Source organism: Neolamprologus brichardi, chromosome 9 (genome assembly GCF_056152115.1).
Source record: "Neolamprologus brichardi isolate AB-2024 chromosome 9, ASM5615211v1, whole genome shotgun sequence".
NCBI classification, from domain to species: Eukaryota; Metazoa; Chordata; class Actinopteri; order Cichliformes; family Cichlidae; genus Neolamprologus; species Neolamprologus brichardi.
In genome coordinates, this window is record NC_142112.1 from 18,579,743 (window position 1) to 18,592,346 (window position 12,604).

Sequence of the window (12,604 nt, forward strand, 5' to 3'; positions counted from 1 at the left end):
CTTAATAATGGAAATACTTAGGATGTATTGGGAGATGTAAACAGTAGTTGTAATAAAAAAGTGCCGGAAGGTAAGGGCTCCTTTAAGTTGCAAAGCCTTTCCACTTATGTTGGCCGTACACACCTCGGGCTCTCCCCAAACACCGCGAATAAAATGTATCCCCATTTAGCCTGGCGAAAAGTCACCCAATAAAAGCTATTTAACTGGAGTGCGGTCTGGAGCGTGGCATGTTTAGCCCACTGCAAAGTTTGACCGCCAATGACAAAGCTGTCAGCAGAACAGGAAACAGCTAATGCTTCACTACACAGACAATTAGTTTAAGCCACAGCTCAAGTCGCACACATATAGACACTGGTTAAATCCCACTTTACACTTTCATAACGTTACATACAACACTGTTTGTCCTCTGCAAACACGGATAAACAAGAAATCCCCAAAGAAAATCACATATGCCTAAACTGTTTGCAATCAGGGTTGAGTTAATTTCTTTTCAAAGTTTCAAATGGGGTTTTTTTCTTCCTACTAACACAGGGTGCTACTCTCAAGCCAGCTTTTGTCCTTCTCCACATTGTAAACCCTCACGACTACATACAAGTACAGACATTTCTGAAGCAATTTAACACAGCGCATTTAAGGGGACTTGTTTGGGATTTGGGGATATATTGTCTTCTTAAAACCTGTCTACACAGACATTACAATAAAACCTCAGCAATTTGCTAAAGTCACAGAAGTACCAATTTTAGGTTATATTTAGGCCTTCAAAAGCTATATTGTCTGCGTGTCAGTTTCTAATTAAAGCCTTCAAGAGTTTTGTTTACAGGCTGCTGCCTCACACCTTGTATGCATTGGCCCACGTACATTCCTCAAAGTGAATTAGATTAGTTTCACTTCATGCAGGATGGCAGAGTTGCTCTCTGTCTTGCGCCATAATGTGAAAATGTATCCATTCAGGAAATGCTTCACATCCTCCCTCCTTCTTTCCCACAGAATTTAAAAAATAGATACTTTACCAAAGCTTCTACACCTAATAGTACGTAACAAGGTTCAGGATGCTGGGATTTCTCTAGCGTATTTTCTATAAACTTACATTTGTTCTTCTCATCCTCTGCTTCATTCGGTCACTGGATAAGATATAAATCTTGAAAACATTTCTGCAGCTGCACTCTGTGGAGCTATTGCCCCAAAATAGACATATTCACGGCGTATTTAGTTCTGTATCACACCCAGTGTTGTCTGCCTCATGCAGTCCTTGTGACCAAGCCACAGAATCTAGATTTTAAAAAAAAACAAAAACAAAAAAACTTTATGACTGAAAGACAAAAGCTTGCACTTTGTGAGGCAGATGTTTCGGTATAGATACTTTAAATATCTATAAAGCAACTGCTAAATGCTGTATTAATGCATTTATGAACACAGACTCAAAGCAAATGCAAGCCAGGAAAAAAAAAAGACGTAGGAGTTCAAATGCTTGCTCATGCTCAGCTAAAAGTCTATTACCCCAAAAGTTCTTCTTTGACCGCTGTCCCTGCACAAAGACTCCATTGAACCAACAGCAACATGTCTCTCCTGCCTATAAAAAAATGAAGCATGTTAAACAAATTGAATTTCAGTTTGTCCAGATTCAATTTGTTATTACGATGCATTTATTTCTTTCTCCAACACAAATGATAAGATAATAGAAAAAGCCCTCTTGGACATTGGGCAGCTTTGTTGCTGGTGAAACTGGGGAACTGATCATTCTTACCCTGACATGTTTACACATAAATCAGTTTGGAGTGTTACAAGTGAGTCAGTGTTAAACCTCCACTGCTGCTCTTGCAGGCTAATTCTTAGGTTCTCTCCTTGCCATGGAAAGAAACCACTAAAAAGAGGCTTAGCTGGTGATCGGTCATAATACAGAAAATGTTCACCAATTAACTGCCAAGGGCCCAGTGTTTCTCCTCAGGACTTGCTTTTTCTGGAACACGGGCAAATATAAAACCAAACAGGAAAATAAAGTATAAACGATGTGATTTGATGCTGTCATCTACTGCGTGGTTTCATTTTTTTAACCCTTAGCTGAGGGTAGAAATGGAAACCCTGGAAGTTGGTCGAAATAAACAGCGGTGTCAGCGTGGGGGGCGGATTCGTAAAACACCTGTTTGCAGTATGGGGCCTGAAAGCAGAAGTTGTTAATAGCTGGCCATAAATCGCTCACTCCATTGTTCTGTCACCAACTCGCAGGCCTGGATTTCTCAGCGGGATTCATGAGGTAAAACTTTGTTGAGAGCGCAACACCGGGCCGCCGCCCACCTCCTTCTCTGCTATGGCATCAAACATTTAAAGCATCAATCGCCAGGCACTCCTTGTGAACCTGTGAAACTGGAAAATGAACTTCTGAGCCGTAACCATGCACCGTGGCACAAACTGCCCTTTGAATTTCGACTTCTCTCCAAGTCACTCGGCTCCCTTCTAATAATCTGCGTAAAAAACATTTCACAAATTTGAATAAAAAATGAACGTCTCCTTTTGTGGCATATGATTTAACTACATTGTAAATTAGTCGCGGCCCTTTAGCAGACGCTTTTTGGTGGGATGCTGATATTAAGATTAATGTTTGCAGAAAAACACACTAATTTATCATAATTTAGCTGCTGTTGACCTTTTCAGGAGGGCTTGGGAGAGCCAGCTGAGAGGGGTCTTTTTCCTAATCGGTCTTTTGACAACAAACACAAGCTGTTTGGACCACAGAAAACATTGAAGTTGTATGAAAATTCCATTCATGTCTGCGCTTACGTCACCTGGACAGCCCTCTTTTCTAAAATAGAGCTGCCAGACAAAAAAAGGAAAGAAAAGGAAAAGGAAAAGAAAAAGAAAAAGAAAAAAGGAGGCAGAGAAATTGCTCTTGGGGAGGGGAACCAAAAAAAAAAGAGCAGTTGCTGCAGACAAGTCTGTGCGGGACAGGAGGGTGACCTCTGGCCTTCTACCAGCCGTCCCTCAGAGTCGCCTCAGAGTAAGGGATCAGCTCACTGTAACAAGCTGCACAAAGACAGCAGGAAGAGCAGAGGGAGGAGGGCTGAACACCTGAGATCAGATCTGCTGATCACTTGACTGCATTAAAGAGTCATCTCAACATTCTTCCTTTAAAGAGCCAAGTCTCTGATATGAGACAAGGATACGCTGTTTCACTCATTTAAAACACAAATTATGTTTGGCTTTTTTACTACATTGTTCCCCTTCTAAACTGCAGAAGTTACTGTTTTCCATGAACAGCTTCAACTTAATTTAAATGTTAATTTTAGTGATTACAGATTGTTATTTTAAAGAGTTTAAGTGCACTATAAGTCTTTCGAAATGTGGAATTCTAAGTATGGAAGCCTGTGTGCTCTTGTTGTAAATAGAAGGAGTTAAAAAAAAAAGATAAGGGTTACACCAGCTTTTCTACATTCTCTGTCTAGTTAATGTTGGGAGGCTCTAATAAAAAGCCACCATGTGCCAATTGAGCGCCTACAATTAACAGATTAGAGTGATAAAGAGGTTGCATGGCTGTGAGGCAAGGGGGCTGCCTCCCCGGGCCCTCAGGGCTCCACCATGGGCAGGACCGTGAGGGGGAGGTGGAGGAGGAGGGAGGCTGAACCACTGATGAAGGGCCCAGATAATCTCCTCCTCCCTCCTTCTATCCCTTTCCCTCCACCCTTCCCTCTCACTTCACCTCCCCTCTCCCAGCCACCCCACCCAATCCCTTGCACTCTGTGCCCCGGAGCACCTTTTTGCAAATACCTGCTCAATATTCTAGTTGGGGGTGCAGCGGCGGCGGCGGCGGTGGTGGTGGTGGGGCATGTGGTGTGTCTGCAAAGGGGAGATACAACACACAGAAAAGCTGCTTGAAACAAAAAGCGGAACATCTGCTAAAGCGATTGTGGGGTAAATATGTTTGACAATTATTGTTTACAGTGACAGTGGTAACAGTTTCAACAGCAAAATCAAAACCCCACCATTTCTCTATTTGGAGTGAAACAGATGGGCCTAAAGCGATCCATTAGCAACCTGTCAAAGGCTTCATTCTCAACTTACTTTTATGTCTTTGCTTCTTTTGCTGTGTGACTGAGGAGAGGCGCTATTTGGGCGCGATGATTATTATCGGCCCGGCATAAATCAGATACCTACTGCTCATTGTGTATATGTTTTTCTTTTTTCTTCTTGTCTCTCTGTTTCTTTACTTTCTTCTCATGCCAGTGTTTGCTGTTCAAGGAGAGCTGCTTGAATCCACATTTGTTTCTCCCTCTTCTTATATTATTGTATTATTGATGGCGAAACGCTCCACGTTGCGCTTGAAAGAACCTGCGAAAGAGATAACGATTTTTCACTTTCTCTTGTTTTGTTTTTTGTTGTTGTTTGTTTGCTTGGGCACCGAGCTCCGTCTAATACTTTGGGGGCATTTCTGATTTTGTGCGAGCGGGATTATTCAACAATAGAAATTATTAACAAGCCGCTTCTTTTATCAGGCACTCTCAATATTCTCACATTACCTTGAGATCAACAAATGTAGTTGTGAGTGAGTATTCAAAGCAAGGACTTTTACTATATGATGTTTGGACCTCAATCAAATCAACTGGCCAAAAGTTAGGAAACAAGGAAGCTTTGACAGATTAAAATTAAGAATGCTGTCTTATAAATTTCATTAGCTAAGGCTACGTCTAGGTCTAGATGAAGATCAGGGTTAACTGGGTTAGGGTAAGTCTCTAGGAAAGCCAATGCATGAAAACAGTGCTGTGTCTGCATCTCTTTGTGTGTATGTGTGTGCACATCGGCACGCACGTGTCTGTCACTCTCTTCCTGTGACTGTGGAGTGCTCATCAATAAAGACTAAGGTGCTATCCACCGCCACCACTGTCCCCGTTCTTCCCACCACTGTGTTGTGCTCTAAATATGCTCAATCAAATAATGTGTTGGGAATAATTAACCCCAGAGCCCCCATTGGTTCTAATTGGCACCTATTAGAGGGCTGTATGATTTCTTGATAAACAGAGGAGGGAGAGAGCAAATGGCAGCAGTGGTGGGCGGAGATTTGATTGGTAAGCAAAGTGCGGGAGCGATGCATACCAGGGGTAACCAACATTTAATTATCAATGAGGTTTTCGCAACACTTTAGAGAGGCCCCGGGCACCGTTTCCTTCAGTAGTAGTAATGGGCTCTTTTTAATGGAACTTGTGTTAAACACGGTGCTGCCACTGCAAAGCTTTGGCGCTCAGCACCAGCCCCCTTAGTTGTGGCTGCTTTAATTTAGGTGAAAGAAGACAGAGCTCATTTGGGTTACACGCTCACTGAAAGCGTGCGGCAGAGCCATGGAGGGGAGATAAAGGGGGATGCCCACAGTGGGTTCACATGGTCTGCTTTAACATTTTCTCATTTGCATCCGATTTGCCACTTCTTTAGGAAATGATTCATTTATTCAGGTTGCATCTAAGAGGTTAGGACTAATCTACACTTAACTAAACTTTTTTTTTTTTATGAAAGGAAGTAAAAGTACCTCCAAATTGACTTTTAACTATATGCACATTTTAATCTGTTGAGCCACCGCAGTGGAGCCCCAGTGTTTTAAATGACTTGTGGTTGAATGTCACTCTAATGTCAAACTCCACCAGCTGTCACCACAGTCATTAAAGTGGTTTGCCAGTAAGACCAGTGTGAACTTTATACATGTCATATGATTTCTTCACCAAACAAACTGGTCTCTGTATTCTGTATTTGAAGCATTTGTTTATCCTAAAGCATTAAAATATGTTTTTAGTCCTTTCTGCTTTACATGTGCTGTCTAATAACACTCTGGCAGGTCAAAAACGAGTTACCATGAGGCCTTAATATGTTGCACTATGTATGAATATTGGGTTCAAAGCAGTTGAACATCTGTTATTATTTCTGTCTCTTTTCCTTTTATATTTACCATTCGCAATCAATTTAATTTGTGTTCTGTCACCAGATTGGAGCCATGGCTGTCAAACCAATAAACATAAAGGCTTCTTAGTCTGCTTGTTAGGAAAAAAAAGGATAAACGCTTAAAAATATATATCTTTGATAAGGCCGAAGAAAGATGTGAAGTCGGTCCGTGCTGGACATGACAAAAACAAAGTGTTTTTAGTGATCATTTAAGCATAAATATATAAATATATTTTTAGTTACAAATAAGAAGAAAGAATGGTTCTGATTTTAAATCTATGTTGGGAGAGGGCTTGAGCTTTGGCCTTCATCCGAGGCCTGGGGCTTGATCCTTCTCTTCCACTCTTTCATTGGGACCGGCGTTGGGGCAAAGGGGCTCGAGGCAGAGCCAAACCCAAGAATGACCCAGTTTTCAGGGGTTCCTGATAGCAGGCGACTGGGAGTCTCAGGGTAACCCTCCATCAGCACCAGCTCCTGTAATCTGGCCTAGCATGTGCCAATCAAGCCGACCACGATGACAAGCTCACGATGACACGGCCATCGTCCACTCTCCTCTCCTTTGCTGCCTGGACATCTCAAAAGCACGAAAACATCCCAGTGATTATGGCATTTCAGTGTCAACTGGCATGTTGAGTTTGGCCAGAACCTTGAGATTGACAGTGTGGAGACAACATGTTTGTGAGCTTTGCAAAGTTTATTGGGAAAGGTTGAGGTTTTTGGCACACAAGTGTTCAACAGTATTACATAAAACTTGTTTGTGAAAGCAAACTATCAGTTCACATTTAAATCTGTAAATCTGTGAAGATAAAAAAAAAACTTAAAAAATAACTAAAAAAAAAACAACATTTTTTCAACCATATTTTCTTTATATGCTTCTTCCATTTGGTTCGTACATTTAACAGCGTCAGGGGGGAAATCCTTTTTCTGGACACTGACATATAAGCATAATGGAGGAGAGTAGGGGAGAGAGAGCGAGAGAGAGAGAGATACTTAGTGGGAGAAAGGGAGAGAGAGCAGCACATCTGACAATCCACTGGCATGAAAGTGAGCCCCTCAAGCTAACAAATTCAGAGAGAAAATTACAGTTTTGTGCGTTTGTGTCAATATGCATGTCAAAAGGTAATTGGGAAATTGTTCTGCAATGTCAAGTCCTGTTGGCAGTGTTTAGCCTGTGGTGAGATCAAAACCATTTCTTCACAGGCTCTGAGAGGCCAGACCAAGCTCTCTTACACTCACAGCCACACAAGGCTCTCCTTTAAGCTAATAACGTGGCTGTTTATCTCTAAGTTATTACATTACTATCAGCTGCTCTACTGAAGATGACAGAGAAATGTAATTGCGCTTCTGACATGCCACGTGCTATTTTTATGTAAATCTATTTTTGTGTCCATGAGATCACTAACATTGAGACAATCAGCGAAGATGAACTCAGTGCGAGAAATAAAAAGCATTTGTCCTTCAAAAACATTAGAACGGAGGAGATTGTAAAGTAAGTCAGCAAACAATTTTTTTTGCACAGAAGTTTTTAAAGATTGTTAAAAATACCGTCGCATCTAAATTTCAGAGTATTTAATGTTCACTTCCCGGTGTCGTCTATGAAATCCAAAACAAAATGAAACTGTAACTGCATGAAAAGCTACTCACACAGTGATGATAAATGATCACAAATTCCCTGAGATGACTTGAAGTGTAGTGTTTTTAGTAAGGAATTATATTTTGTTAGATGCTACATCAAAAATCTTTTCCCCTTACAAAACAACTGTGATTTTAACGAATACTCAAACAAAGAATACACTATAACAGAGCTGTATAAAGCATAGCCTCATCACATCTGTGTGAATTCATTTGATTTTCTTTAAATCCTAATTTGTTGTAAATAATTTAAATGGTGTCCTCTGAGACTAAATACTGTATACCCACAAGGACCAGCATGCCTTAAGGTGCTGTCAAGGCAGTAGTTTCACACTTTTACTCTAACATGTTCTATTATGCCCGGTCGTTCTCAGCTATGTGTGGTATTCTGAACTAAACAGTGAAACTTTGCAGTATTAAGTCATGTTTAATAAGGGCAATGAGTATAGCTTAGCAGAAAAATTATCAAAATGAAAAAAAAATGGCTACCTCAAAGGGTTTTTTTTCTTCTTATTCTCCTTTATACTGCCTTTTACAGATAGTGGCTATTCTATTAGGGCAAGAGTAATAATTTAAGCATATTTAAGCCTGGTTCAAAAATATTTGCTACTTCTTGTCATAAAAATAAATAACGCTATAGAAAACACCCACAAGACTCTCGTGAGACATTCAAACTCCCACATCTCACTGCTGGAAGCAGTCTTGGCTTGGAACTGGCTCGTGACCTTTGTCACGTGTCACAGATATTTTTTTTCTCCATCTCTTTATTCCTTCCCCTTGATACTTTTGTTAATGTATCGGTGATTAAAACACACACAAAAAAAATTAAAATAATGATGATGTTGATGGTTGAGGTAAAGAAACAACACCAAAAATACAAAATAATAATAGCAGCATTATTTGAGTTTCTCCCACGCTTTCTCATATCAAGAAACACTGTAGTCGGTGCATCAGAATTTATTTGTTTGTTTGCAACCCCATTTGAGGAAAATAGACCCATTCACCTAGCATCACCTACTTTAAGTCAGTACCATTCAAAGAAAGAAAACTATATTATGCCTCATTCATGGTTCAGGCAAATTTCAGAAGCAAACTGTGTGGTTGTTGAACAGGTGTAAACAAATTATATAAAAACTATAAAAGAAATCTACTTTGGCTTTATCTTATAGAGCATATAACTGTCTGTATTATTATTATTATTATTATTATTATTATTATTATTATTATTATTATTATTATTATTATTATTATTAGCGAAATGCAGTTAATACATGTTCATGAATACGTGCAGAACACACAGAAGGAAACAGAGAGAAAATGGGGAAAAGAGAGATTGAGGGTGTGTGGGGGTGGGGGTGGGGGGGGTATACCAATCGTTAAAGGGCCAAGCCAGTGAGTTGATTAGGTTCGGGAGAGAGAGAAGCTGCTGCAGCTTTCTTTGCGCACAGACACAGTATAAGTCCTTTATCATGGGGAGGCACCGGCGTGGCCTCGAGCTATTGCTGGCCTGAAGCGAAGTACCAGGGAGAAGGAAAAAAGAGAGAGAGCGAAAAAAAGAAAAAAAGAGGGGAGGGAGGGAGGGGGTCTATCATCAAACTTCATAATAACGCTTGGGGTTTGCCACAGCTGCGCAGTGACCCTTTTATTTTGCTGTGATGGAACAGATAGCTCACTATGAAATAGTGTGAAATTATCATGTCTATTAATTCAGTCAGACATCCACGGCTCTCCGTCGCTACCCATCCCACCCCACCTCTCCCTCTGTCTTATTTCATTTCTTATCCGTGGAAATATGTGATTTCCTAGCAAATGTTCCATTTTACTAGAGTGATTTTTCATCGTCGATTCACTGGGGGGAAAACAGAAAAGGCAAACGATGACATGGGGTGTTTAAACTCTGCGTGTTTGTATACAAGGCATAACAGAGGTCCGTGTGCATTTTGATTTACTTTCTCCACTCACAGGGGTAAAAAAAAAAAAAAAAGTGCATGTCTGTGATTTCAGCACAGGAAATAATAAATTTAAGTTTCCTTATCGAATCATATTTTGCTGTTAATCCCACAATAAAGTCAGAACGAAAAACTTGGCACACTGGGATGGTTTGCTGCTGCCCTGGATAGTAATTTTTAGATTTATTTTGAAATAATATCAAATTATTATTATTATTATTATTATTATTATTATTATTATTATTATTATTATTATTATTATTATTATTTCTACGCTAAGCTTTTTTTTTATTGGTTTCAGTCATCCACAAATCACATTAACTTATAATCAGCCTTGTCAACTTTCTGGTTGAAAGACCGAGATGATTTCCTCTAGTTGACTGGATAATGCTTGTTGCTTAGAAACTGTAAAAAATAATAATAATGATAATAAATGACTAAAATCATCTGAGATGCTGACAGAATCCACCAAAACGTAATTTGTAGTCATGCGACCGTTTTTGCCAATAAAGCCTGCCAACGGGGTGCACTGTCAATATTAATGAAGACGATGCTCCAAATATGATGACCTGACAGCAACAACAACATGAAGGCAAGGCAACAAGGCGTTTTAAAGGATGTGGCTCTGTGCTTGAGAAGCGTGAGGGTCTGGTTTGATAAAAGATCTGGAGGTTGATGCAGAGAGAAAGAGAGAGAGAGGGAAAGAGAGAGAGAGGGGGAGAGAGAGAGTTGATTGAAATGGCGTGTGCCTGGCTGACGGGAGCCAGTGAGGGACAAAGCCCCTGCGAAGCCACGGCCACTCGAGCAATTATTCCTCCACGCTGCATTTGGATTAGTGCAATGGAAAGAAGCATATGTTTGGCCCGGGGCGACACTCCCCCCCGGCTGACTGCAGAGGATTCAGGGAGAGACACGGAGAGAGGCAGAGGGAGAGAAGGAGAATGACTAAAACTAGAAAATAAACTGCGTTAACCGAATGGGGAAATATTAACACAATTTTAATCCGCTCATCTTCCATATATTTGGAGATATACAAGCTCGGTTTCATCTCAATATTTTGATAGAAGAAGACTATATATATATATATATTCCAGAAAAAAAGTGTGGGCGCTGTTTATGTTCACACACCTCTCATTTTCATTTTTGTGAATGAGCCATATTGAGGTGGAACTATTGAGCTCTAATGCCTATCAGGAGTACCTCTGTTTATTCAAAGTCACTTAATGTTTTCTAATCGATTACCTAATGTCTCAAGTAATCAAGGGCGATTTGGTGAAGTCATTGACCTTTCTTGGCTTCTGAGCCCTGGCTTGCTGAATGGGCAAGGGGGCCCAAAGGGGGTCAGAGCCAGGCGGTGGGGGGGATAAGCTGCAAATGACGGCTGATGTCAGAGTTGACGACAATTAGCCATTTTGCGCTTCATTGCAAACTTCGAAAATCACATAATTCAATTGCGCCAATAGCCGTATCAAATGTCTTTTAGGGGAACCTTTTGCGCCTTGTCCGCTCTACTTATTATTAAGTCGGCAATTTGAAATGCGCAGATAGTAAAAATAAGATACAAGTCGTTCTACATAGCAGACTGCAGTGGATAAAATGACCATCTGTTTGCTATTATTTGAGACTTTGCCCTCTCTTACTACTTCTAAAACATCAACATGTTTAGTCCATCAAAAGCCTTTATCAAAACACCTCTGCTCCATCAATCAACAAAAACCTTCCCGCATTGTGTGGGTACTAAAAGAATCTTGGGTTTTTTATATAAAGTAGTGCGAAATAATAAATAAATGAATTAATAAAAACATTAAACTATGTATTCCATCTCCATCAATACTCAGATCCCCCTGTTTAAATGTCAGGAACACAGCTGGACTTGAATCAAATTCCAGTCATACCAATATAATATTTCTGTCAGTGCAGAGAGAAAATCTGGGCCTCATAGACTGTTGCCCTATATCTTCCCATGCAGGCAAGCAAGCTCCAAAGCATTGCCTCCAAGCGTTACAGTGCAGACTGCTGTAGTGATGCCGCTACGGGGTAATTAGGCCATCTAGACAGTCCCTTCATCCAGCAATGATCTCAGCAGTATCAACTAAATACTTTCTGACCACAAAATAATAACAATAATAATAATAAAGAAGGCTCCCAGCGTGCAGAGTGGATGGGACACATTTATACAGGAGTGATGAGCGCAGCAGTGATGTGCAGCTGGTTGGAGATGAAAAGTTATAACCCCGAAAGACAGCGATCAATCGAAGGCGACTAGCGTGGAAAAAATAAATATGTTTGAAGTATCAGCGCACAGGCATTAATTTCTCCTCTAAATGAAACCTCCGTATAAGTGTCATTTGTTTAAATTTTGCTGCTTTGCCTTTAAACTTAGATTTGATGGGTAAAGTGCGCGCGCACACACACAGAGGCGGTTTGACTGGCTCTGTCTGTGTTTGTCCTTCATTACATCTCTGCTGCAAACTATAAATACCAGCCCTGCACTGAGCCACATAGACACATACTGTATGATATTTTTTGTTGTTGTTGTTTCTCGCCCCTGAGCGCCATCACGCTCTATCACACAAATTTATCAGTGTAACCCCTGGAATATATTTTGTTTCACATATTCTCCCAGAATATATTTGATAACAACAGGCCTCACACTTATTAATTACTATACGGGAATCAGCTGTAATTGGTTTAGTTGAGACAACCAGCAGTTAGGGATTGAATTATCCAAATTCAGCTGCTGACTGGCTCTTCAAATTTCAGCCCCCCCCCCCCCCTTTTTTTTTTTTTTGTGTGTGTGTGTTGTAAATGACTTTTGCTGTGAGGCATTTGAGAAACTAGTTCTACCTGTTTAAGATCAAATTAGGGTAAAATTCCAATTTTGTATTTTTAAGGTATCCATGCAAATTGCAGGCCCGGTATCGGTGTAAACAAAGGCAAACAATGGGATTTCGAGTTTCTTTAACACCCCGATTCTATTTAAAACACGCTCTAATTACGGGCCTTTCGATCCTCCTCATCTCCTGCTAATAACGAGCACAAATTTCCACCATTGTCACCGATATGACTATTTCTAATGCGTTTGTCTCACCGTCAAAAAACCTGTT